The following is a 10711-nucleotide window of genomic DNA, read 5'->3' as shown; positions in this document are numbered from 1 at the left end:
TGCAGCTATCTTCTCTAGTAGTGGATAAACAAGCTTGACCTCCATTACTGTCATGGAAGACTTAGTGGACATTCAAGTCAAGAATTGCCCCGCTCACGCAGAATGCAGCACCAACAAAAAGCAGAAAATATGGTGCCGATTTGCAAAATCGAATAAACTATATGTGTAAATGTATAAATAACTATTGATATCTGAGCTATATTGCCACTAAACATGGAGGCTCAATTCATTTATTAGTAGCATCAAATAGCCGGCACTGCCTGCAAATTTGTAGAAACCACACAATATAGTAATTTTTAAATGTGATTTGTGAGTTTGGGCCCATCATGCCAAAAACACTCTCTTTTTGCATTTTTATGACTGCTATATCTGATTCTGTCTTATAACTTTTTGTTATATTCATGAGACTTACCTTTTAATCAGTGTTTTTGCAGCTGCAGTGTGCCAATATGGCAGTATATTAAAGAAGGGTCCTTGTATTACCTTTGCCATATTTGGTATATGTCATAGTCTTGTAATGTTCTGCATGGAGTTTTCTATAATATTCATTATATTATACTCTGAATTCCCAGGTAAGATCCTCCCTCTATTGTGTGGGCAGGTAATCCCTCCCCCACCTGGCCTGATCTCCTTGGCAACGCTTCCCCCGAGAGCCAGTGTGGTGTAGTGGTTAAGAGCGGTAGTCACGTAATCTGGGGAACCGGGTTCGCGTCTCCGCTCCTCCACATGCAGCTGCTGGGTGACCTTGGGCCAGTCACACTTCTTTGAAGTCTCTCAGCACCACTCACCTCACAGAGTGTTTGTTGTGGGGGAGGAAGGGAAAGGAGAATGTTAGCCGCTTTGAGACTCCTTAAAGGGAGTGAAAGGCGGGATATCAAATCCAAACTCTTCTTCTTCTTCTTCTTCTTCTTCCCCCAGGTGGGATTGGACAACTGACTGGGGTTGGCGGAGACCTCCAGGTATCCCACCTGAGGGAAGGCAAAGCCAAGCCTATGCTGAATGGAGCCGCTCCAGATCCAGGGGCTGCGCGCATCCACACAAAGGGCGCCCCCTGTTTTATGCGGGGAGCGGTCATTGTGTGGCTACACTGGTGTTTTAAAAGTATCCTCTCTAAACAACAACAGCAACAAAGTAGCCTTTGTTCGCCATTGCGGATTTATGGTACAATGGACAGCATTTAATTCATAAGAAATGCAGGAATTGAACATTTTGGAATGAGATTTGGGTCTCAGACTTTATAAATAAATGACAGTTATATGGCAGAAATAGGCAATTTCTTCAGCACTTAAAATCATGCAGAAAACCCATTAAGCCTGATGGCTGTTTCTTCAATTTGCTAATTTTTGTTTTTCTGTAATACAGTTTTGTGTGCATTTGGTAGACAGCATCATTTAGCTGGCATAGAAGAGATATCATAAATACCACAGTTTTTATGTCAAGTATGATCAGACATGAACCAAACTATATGCCAAATGCGAAGCAGATCCCGTATTTTAATGCTTGGAATAAGGTATAACCAGCAGTTACATGACTGATTATCTTACTCTGGACACAGCATTGCTTACTGTTGGAAGAACATTGCAAATCTTCATTATATATGCTAGTGGCATGTACACGAGTCACTTAATTTTTCACTATTTTTATGTATTAATTGCATATGTATTTAAATCATCCAAAGAGCCTGAAATGTGTGTATTGTCTTTTTAAACCTCCCCTTTATCCCCACAACATTTCACACAAAGCACATAGTTAAAGTTTGGAATTTGCTCTCAGAAGATGCCTTTTAAAAAGGGTTATAGACAGATACATGAAGGAAAAGGCTGCTATCAGTGGTTACAGCCCATGATGGTTAAGTTCTACCTCCAGTGTCTGAATGCCAGTTTCTGGGAACTGCAAGTTCCAGCAGAATGATGTTGTGCTCAGGTCCTGCTTACAGGCGTCCCATAGGTATCTTCTCCTAGGCCAAACTTTTTATGTTTTTGTGAGGTAGGTTAAGAATGGGAGATTGTAGCTTGCCGCAGCCAGCCAGCCTGTGAGATTGATATCTGTTGAATATTACACCTTAATTTTATCCTTGCTCCAACAAGTTCAGGGCAAGTTCTCTCCCTCACTGAATCCTTAACATAACGCAGTGAGTGCAGTTAGTCTGCAAGACTGTGAGTGGCCCGGGGTCACTCAGTGAACTTTATAGCTGAGTGAGGATTTGAACCTAGGTCTCCCTAGCCCAAAACTCTGCCTGCTGCAGGCCACCGTACTGTACACTGCATGAGTCCTCTCAGAAGGCAAGAATGATTCCTGCAAAAAGATCAGGAATGGATTCCCTAGTAGACATTTTTGAGTGTACATGGGCCTTCTGTGTTAATTGCAAAAAGAAATGTCCCTTAAGCCATCAGAAGTTTGGGAGACACAGCTCTTGCTAGTGGGAGATTTAAAATACCCAAAATGCCACTAAAGCCACATGAACAAACATTTCTTCTACCTGACAATCCTGTGATTGGAGAAAGGCTTTTCTTTCTTTCTCCAACCATTTTCAAGACAAAGAGCTCAAAATAATAACCTTTGTGCTTCATTTTGAACTAAAAGCATCTTCTTCTAGCACCCTACAGAGATGATTTATTCATGGAACGGCATAATAGGTAAGAGTAAAAATAGTTGAGGTGCCCTTTTGGCTTCAGTAAAAAAATAAAAATCAAATTAAATTGCATTTAAAAATAACTACTTTGACATTTAGTTTAGATAAATACTTTACCCTTCCCTGGCACCAGTCCTTCAGTTTAACTGAAACATATGCTGCTTCCATTTACATTATCTCTCCATCAAAGCAGTTCACATCTCCACTTTTAGAAATTATACAAACCACAGAGACATTTGAAGAGCCTGCTTCTTCCATAATGCACAGACTTTAATATTTTGCCACTTCTATTACTGCCTTTTAAAAAATGGCATTTCCAGCAATTTAGTGACTATGCTGGTTGCAGCAATCAAGAAGATTTGGTTTGGTTTGGGCTGTGTTACTTTTAATGTGAAAGTACTTTAAGCTTTTGTATCCCACAGTATTATATTTTTCTGGTTCTGGAAGGTCAGATTTCTAGTTTGAATTCCAAATTGCAGAATTCCAGCTTGAACTGGTGATAAGTTACCCAGTATGTTACCAAAGGTTGCCATGGACTAACACGCCTGTGGCAACCTACAGGCCGCACACAATCATAAGGAAACCTGCAGCCTCTGTGGGTGCCTTGCTACTCACCAACATTCCTTCAATTAGTGAATTTTGATGCCTCCCCAGTAGGTTTGTGCTGAAGCCCACCCACCCACCTCCCTCCCCGTATAAATCATGCTCCTTACCACCTGCCAAAGTGGAGTTTGGTGGTCTTGGGGCAGTGGGGAAAGAATGTGAGATTAGAGATGGCAAGCCATTCATCTAGGACTACTGAGACCAATTGGTGCTTATTATATTTTAAAATTAGTTGTTATTTGAAAAATAGATATTAGAGTGCAGTAGAAACAATTAACACTGTGAGGGAGCTTTTAACGGGAGCAGTATAGGGCATCAATATTCCATATATTTGCCCTGGTTATTTAAAAAAAATGTAATATGTACTATTTGCAAACAGCCAAACTAAGCAACATATTGTTAAGAATTTCGGCAAATCATTGAAGATAATAATGCCATGGGACTATGTTGGTTTTTCCAAATGACATGTAACCTGCCTTTTACCATGCAACTTCTTTTTTAAATGGCCCACACTTTATTAATTTTTGACCAGGCTGTTTAACAACAGATACCTGTTTATATTGCATGGCATCTAGCAGGACTGACTATTCTGGTTGGATTTTTTTTTTTTTATTTCCATAAGCAAGCACTAAGGAATTGTCTGAGAGCAAACTTTATACTTCAACATCTTTGCCTTGCAGCAAGTGATAACTTCAGAAAAGGCAAATAAATCTTCCCACTGTCCTGTCCTCATTCTCTGACTCCAGGAACTGCTCTTGTCTCACTGTAAAATTTGCCATGGCAGGTTACCTACTTGATTTGTCCACTGCACTTGAAGTGGATGCTAAAAATAGTTATTCTCAGCCTGTCTTCTCTGTCAGTAAATGCATCCCCCACCCCACCCCTGTCATTAGGAAAATACACGAAGATCTACAAAATGAGTCAATGAGGACTGGATTCATCAGCTAGTAACCATATGGTCTCACTCTAAATATAGAGTGATGATAATCAAAAGATTATGTGATGGGAGTCATTGCCTTAAAAATAAAGATAAAATACAATAAAAATAAAACACAACCACAAATAATCCTTACATCATTTTTGTCATCTTTATTTTATTATATTATGATATTACCAAAGACTTTTATTAACTGCGTGGTATCCTTGCCAGTTTTATATTGTGTTTTTAACAATGAAATCTTATCTGATATACTTGAATTTTAAATTTTATGATTGACCTGGTGGCCATTGTATGTTCACATGGACCATTTTAATTGGATAGTTCGTTTTTGCCAGCCACTTGGGATATTTTCCAGTAGAAAGATGGGTTATAAGCAATTGTAAAGGACCCCTGGATGGTTAAGTCCAGTCAAATTCGACTGTTGGGTGCAGTGCTCATCCCCATATCCAAAATCCAGTGATTTAGCACCTCTACTAGGTGAACCAGAGGGTGCCATATAATGAGGTATGGGGGAAAGAGAAAGCTTCCTGCTCCATAATTGTATGAGGTTCTTGTACACAAAAAGGTCCGAAAAGGGTACAAGATCATTTGGGGAACAATTGAACATTTCACTAGTCCTAAAAGCTGCTTCATTTGTTATATATTTTTTAATAATATAGGAAATATAAAGACAAGAACATTTCTGTTTCCATATAGTGTGCATGCATTAGGGAACCATGGCCATTTGTGGTTTCCTAGCACTTATATACACATGTGCAATGTGCAATATTAATCTATGAAACTGCTGGGGCAAGTTGTCCAGATATTTGGGTTGCAGCATCACCAGTATCGGGATGATACTCCACTCTACTTCTTGTTTCCATCTTCTGATTCCAGAGAGGGGAGGCTAATAAAATCCAAAAGCAGTGTTTGGAGGTAGTTCTGGAATGGATGAGAGTCCTAAAACTGAGCTTGCAGCCAGGTAAAAGAGCAGTAGTGTAGCAGATTGTTTCATCATCATCATAAAATTTTATTTGTACCCCGACCTCCCCGGCCGGAGCCGGGTTCAGAGCAGCTAACATCATATAAATAATATAATATCTATCAATATCTACAGTTGTTGCTAGGTAGGATTCTACTCCCTCTGAAGGACCAATTGCACAAACGTGTTTTCCTGGATCCGGTGCTAACTGGAGAAGCTCAGTTGGTGGCAGTTTTACCAATTTAGGCTGGTATGCGAGGTGCAACTGTATCTGGAGAGGCCAAACCCTTCCTCAGTTATACAGATTGGACCACTGCAATGAACTGCACATGGGGCCACATTTTAAAATGGTTAAGAAAATTCAGCAGATCCAATTTCAGCTGCCTGAGTTCTGTTGGGACCTAAACAGTCACAGCATGTGGCACCATTACTGTACCAGCTATACTGATTAAATTGTAGCATTTCCATGCTTTAATAAAAGTGCTGGTTATGTTTTTTGAAGCTTTACATGTTTTGGGTCAAAGCTATTTAAAGAACAGAATCAATATGCCAGCAGTCTGAGGTCAACAATGGAGACTCTTCTGATTTGCCTACCACCAGAGGGTACAAGTCACAGGGCATTTTCTGTGGTAGCCCCCCAGCTATGGAACTAATTGTTAATTGGGTTCTTTCAGACTGCAATACTGCAGACTTTCCAGAAACATTAGGAGACTTGTCCCCCCCCCCTTTTTGGTAGACTTTTTCTTGAAGGACAACGAATTTGGAGGGATTATTTTCTGCTGTTGGGATTGGCTCTATCTCAGTAACTTTGCATTGGCTGCATCTTTTACTAATTGTTGGTTTTTATTATTTTATCCATTAGTATTTTTTTGTGTGTGATTTGAATGTTTCATATATTATTGTTATTTGCTTGTTTAACTTTACATTCTTGTTTGCCACTTTGTGAGAAATGATCTAAAAGGCAGGATATAAATTTTAAAAGTAATAAATACAAAAATATTACACTCTCACATATGTCCTACACTGAAGGCACTTCTGTCAGGGAAAGCTTTGTATAGTGCAAGGCAAGGAAGCCTTTCAAAATGAATGATGATTGTAAAGTATTATTCAAAGTTTTCAGGAGCACTTTTTAATGGGATAATCTTTAACGCTTGTAATTCATAAAGTAATAAACAGCAGCTGAGATTGATTAATAGTCAAAGCAAATTTGAGGCATGTAATCAATCTCAACAATTGTTTATTGAAAATACTTTTCAAAGTGACAGAAACTGTTGGTTTTTCATAGTAAACTATAAGATTAAAAGTGGGGGTTGTTTATTTCCATTGGCAGGATTCAGAACTCTGTTGTCTTTTGGGACTTCTTGGTTGGCTCAGATTGTATATTACAGGGAGTCACCTTTCTAGATACAACATTTATAGCAGGGCAATACCTTTATTAAGTTCAATCAAAATGACACAAAATTGTGAGCAAACTTTTGAGTTCTTAGATGTTAAGTGAAACATCTAAGGGGAATAAAAAAGGTGCAAAGGCCTATCTAATCCAGTATCCTGTTTCAGCAACCAACCACATGCCTTTGGCTCAGACCTCATCTGAAGATGTTTGCCCCTGTGAACATCATTTTACATTTACCTATATGTAGGTGTCGCTTAGTGGCAGACCACATGGACTGCATGCAAAAGCTTCCAGGTTCATACCCTGGCATCTGCAGGTAGGGCTAGAAAGACTGCTGTCTGAAACTCAAGGGAGCTTCCGCCAGTCAATACTGAGCTAGATATGGTCTGACAATATAACTCATGTTCTTATGTTATCATTTCAGACCTTAATCTGGGGAAGTTTTCTCCTTTTGACCTAGGTAGTGAAGCTGAAGGTTTTGTTCTTTGGATGAAGCCAGAGTTAGCTCAGATAGCTTTTGCAACGTCATAAAGCTGCTTATGTAGGTGCGGGGTTTTTGTTCTCTGTGGGCATCAGCAGACCACGCATAAGCCCGCCCCACCCTGTCACACCCCATTATGCCCCCGTTCTCCCCTCCTCTGGGTCCAAAAGGACGCACCCATCGGCGGTCGCATATCAGTTGAACACACACACAAAATGGTTGCCAGCTGTACTAAGAATTATTATCTAGACCAGTGGTTCCCATTTGGTGGGTCACAGACCCAGGGGCTCCATGACACCATTCACATAAAAATGTGAATATCAGAGATATCAAAATTTTCAAAAGTAGGGGGTCCATGACTTGGCTTTTGAAAAACGGGGTCCGCAGTACTTAGCTAATTGGGAACCACTAGTCTAGACCCTTATTTCACTCAAGGAGATTTTTAGAGCCAACTGATATTTTGTGTCATTGGGTAAACTACAGAATTTTGCAAAATCTATTGTGATTTTGAAAAAATCAGCCTTAAATAGAGTACAGTTTTTAATGGCACGAACCTTACACAGATCTAACTGTAGACAATGTTGTGTGTAACCACAGGTTATTCCACATGGAGAGTATTTTCATGGACGTCAAAATATGCATCCAGCCAATTCAATGAGGCCTGCATGAACATTGTGATGCAGAGGGTAAGTTTATCCAGATGCAGATCTGTATCTACATTAGCTGGGACACTACTTCTAGGCATGAGTTTTTCTTACTAGATTTGGTGGGATTGGGGCAATGATCATATACTCCCCTATCTCACACTATGCTCCTGATTTTGTATAGTGGACAAGATAAACTGTCTTTAACATAGGAATGGTAAATCATGGTTAAATGCAAATTACATACTACACACTGTCCAGACCCTAAATTTCCTCCCTCATTGCCTTTGGTACAGGAACCCCAGATATGGAATAGGTTGCCCATAGTCTTCTCTATTGTGGAGTGTTTTTTTGTAAGTGAATAACCTTTCATTCACCCATATTTTTTCATTGTGTTTTGAGTCTGTGCTGCAAACTGTTTATACTGTCACTGTTGCAAGGTTTTCTATTTAACATATTTTGCTGTCTTTTACTGCTTATTGTTGATTTTAATATGTGTTGTAATTTTTAATATTGCCTTGTTTGTAAGCCATCCAGGGATTATTTATTTATAAATGAAATTTGTGATTCCAAATCTTTTCCACTATTTTTCAGATGTCTCTGTCAATGAATGATATAGGAACACCCACCACAGATTTTAGTCTCTTTTTTGACTCACGCCTCTATCAGCATGATGACACACTAGTTTGTAACTGTGCTGAAGCCATTGTTCAGGGTGAGTTTAAGGAGAAATTACATTTTCTAGAAATACTTTTTCCTTTGCAGCATTCCATACAATTACAAATAAGTCCCAGATTCTAATGTATGTTACTTGGTTTGATGGCACATCCTAGTGTAGTCTGTTCCAGATATACCGGTAGTAGATGGATGAAGAAAGTATGTGTATTTGAAGAAGGAACCTTTTTTACAAATTAAAAGAATGAGGTGCAAGGGATTTCAACCATTAAGACATGGCAAATAAAAATTACAAAGGGAAACAAAGCAGTGGAATAAAAATTAACTCTTGAACTTGACAACCTAGAGAATGGGGAGAATAAAAATAATGTGCATATGAAAAGAGTTAGAGAAGGAGCCAAGGAAGCTTAGTGACTTTTATACAAAAGTGGCTCAAAGAAATGTTATATTATGATAATCATAGGGAAAAGGTTCATGCTCATTATTTTGCCAGCATCATGGAACTAGATCCAGAGGTTTTGACTGGATGCTATGTAGGTAAAGGAAAGGTTCTGGGGAGAAAGCCAGAGATAACAATTAATTGTCCATTATGTGTCAGAAAATGAATTTTGGGAAAAAATTTGCCTTTTGATTCTTAAACCAAGAGGGGGACCAGAGAACAATGGAGCACCAAGAAAAATTAGTTCATTGCAGATGGAGTTTGATTTCCTTTGTGGTGTCTGCCTGCACAGGAAAAGAAAAAAGGAGGAATACAGATGAGAAGAGTCTTAAATATACAGAAAAATAATATATTTCTCTTTGTGAACTTGGTGACACTACATAGCCAACAGGGAAAACGTCTCCTAATTTCAGTACTGGTATTATAAAACCAGCATGACATATGAAAATGATTTTTCTTATATATCAGGTTATAATCCCAATCCAAACCACCTTTACTTGGAAGAAACTCTTCATTTCTTTTAATGGATTTTACATCCAAGTAGGTCGTTTAGGACGGAAGGCTTAGGTGCTAAAAAAGACAGAACTTTTTTAAGTGCTGGAAGCAGTATTGTTGAATTGCCATTGTGCCACCATACTTCCTTCCTTCTTTTGGCCCACCATAGTTGTTGATCAAGCTATCTTTTCAGGTTATGTAGCACTTCCAGGGATGGGCTGGCCAATTTCCCCCAATTTCCCCCTTTGGGGTGCAGCAGAAATTTTACCTCAAAAGGGATATTGTAGAGTTGGAAGAGGTTCAGCCACAATGATAAGGGCCTGGAGCAACTCCCCTAACATAAAAGGTTGCAGCATTTGGAACGTCTTAATTTTAAAGAAAAGGTGAGCAGGAGTGGCATGATAGAAGTTTATAAAATTATGCATGGCGTGGAGAAAGTGGATTTCCCACAGGTACCTTGTTGGCCACTGAGAACAGGATGCTGGACTATATGGGCCTTTGACTTGATCCATCAGGTTCTTCTTGTGTCCTTATGTTTATAATTATCTCTGTGAAAGAACCAGGTGGTGGACTATATATGCAATTTGCCTGATCCAGCAGGCTCTTCTTATGTTCTTATGTTTAGGTGGGTTAGGATGAAAAAGGCCGGATGGTCAAGCATAAGGGGACTAGGACCTGTGATGTGATGTTTTCCCAGTTAAGTAGTTGTAGTTTCATCACTTTCTGTATAAGGGGTTGCCTTATACTGAGACTTGTAAGTTTTTTGTTAAGAAGTGTTACTTTCTAGTTTTCCTCTGTCTCTCTCTATGCTCCTCCCCACTGTGTTTTATCTTGCCCAGGGCAGCCCTAACCAACCAACCAAGCAAACAGGGAAGCAAAACCCTCCACAAATACAGTAAAACTGGAGGAGTGTGTGTTTGAAATACATTAAAAGCATGCCAACCAATTCTAAAAGGCCGCAAATAGTTAAAGCCAAAGACCTGGTTATAGAGGAAAGTTTTTCATAGAATCATAGAACTGAAGACTTGGGACTCAGATGGTCATTTAGTCTGATTCCCTTCAGTACAGGAATCTTAACTAAAGCATCCATGACAGATGTCCATCCAACCTCTGCTTTAAAACCTCCAATGAAGAAGAGCACCACCTTCTGAGGGAGTCATTTCTGCTGCTAAACAGCTCTGGCACCTAATGATATGTAATGATGGTGCCAAGTGAGCCTTATTCTTATTCACTTGCTCAGTTTCTTTCTCAAGCGAATGGTTTGTGATTGCCTTACATCTTTGCATTGCAGTCTGCTGGTGCTGCTATTAAATGCAAAGTCAGTTCCTAACAAAATCTCATTCACCCATGATTCCATGGTGGATAAACAGGCTGACCTAGCTTGTATTACTTGAAAGGTGGCTTGACGAGCTGAGGGTATAGTTTCTCCTAGTTATGCCCTCCTACTT

General features: G+C 39.4%; 1 protein-coding gene across 10 annotated transcripts in view; it reads left to right on the top strand.

Moving 5' to 3' along the window:
- The window catches only part of ARMC2 (armadillo repeat containing 2), an 83601-nt gene that overhangs the window by 36699 nt on the left and 36191 nt on the right, over positions 1–10711 (top strand). For 3 of the 10 annotated variants that reach the window (XM_083433471.1, XM_083433468.1, XM_083433465.1), the window contains one exon: positions 7608–7696. The exons of 1 other annotated variant lie outside the window; for it this stretch is intronic. The gene's annotated coding sequence lies outside the window, so the exon portion shown is untranslated. Of the gene's footprint in view, positions 1–5051; positions 5137–7607; positions 7697–7950; positions 8008–8248; positions 8370–10711 lie in introns of all 10 variants that reach the window. 6 more of the 10 variants (XM_083433464.1, XM_083433458.1, XM_083433470.1 and 3 more) reach the window with 4 other exon arrangements.

Source organism: Podarcis tiliguerta, assembly GCF_965153285.1.
Source record: "Podarcis tiliguerta genome assembly, chromosome: 3".
In the NCBI taxonomy this organism is placed as follows: Eukaryota; Metazoa; Chordata; class Lepidosauria; order Squamata; family Lacertidae; genus Podarcis; species Podarcis tiliguerta.
The sequence above is the reverse complement of the archived record's forward strand: the minus strand, read 5'-3'. Positions and strand labels throughout refer to the sequence as shown.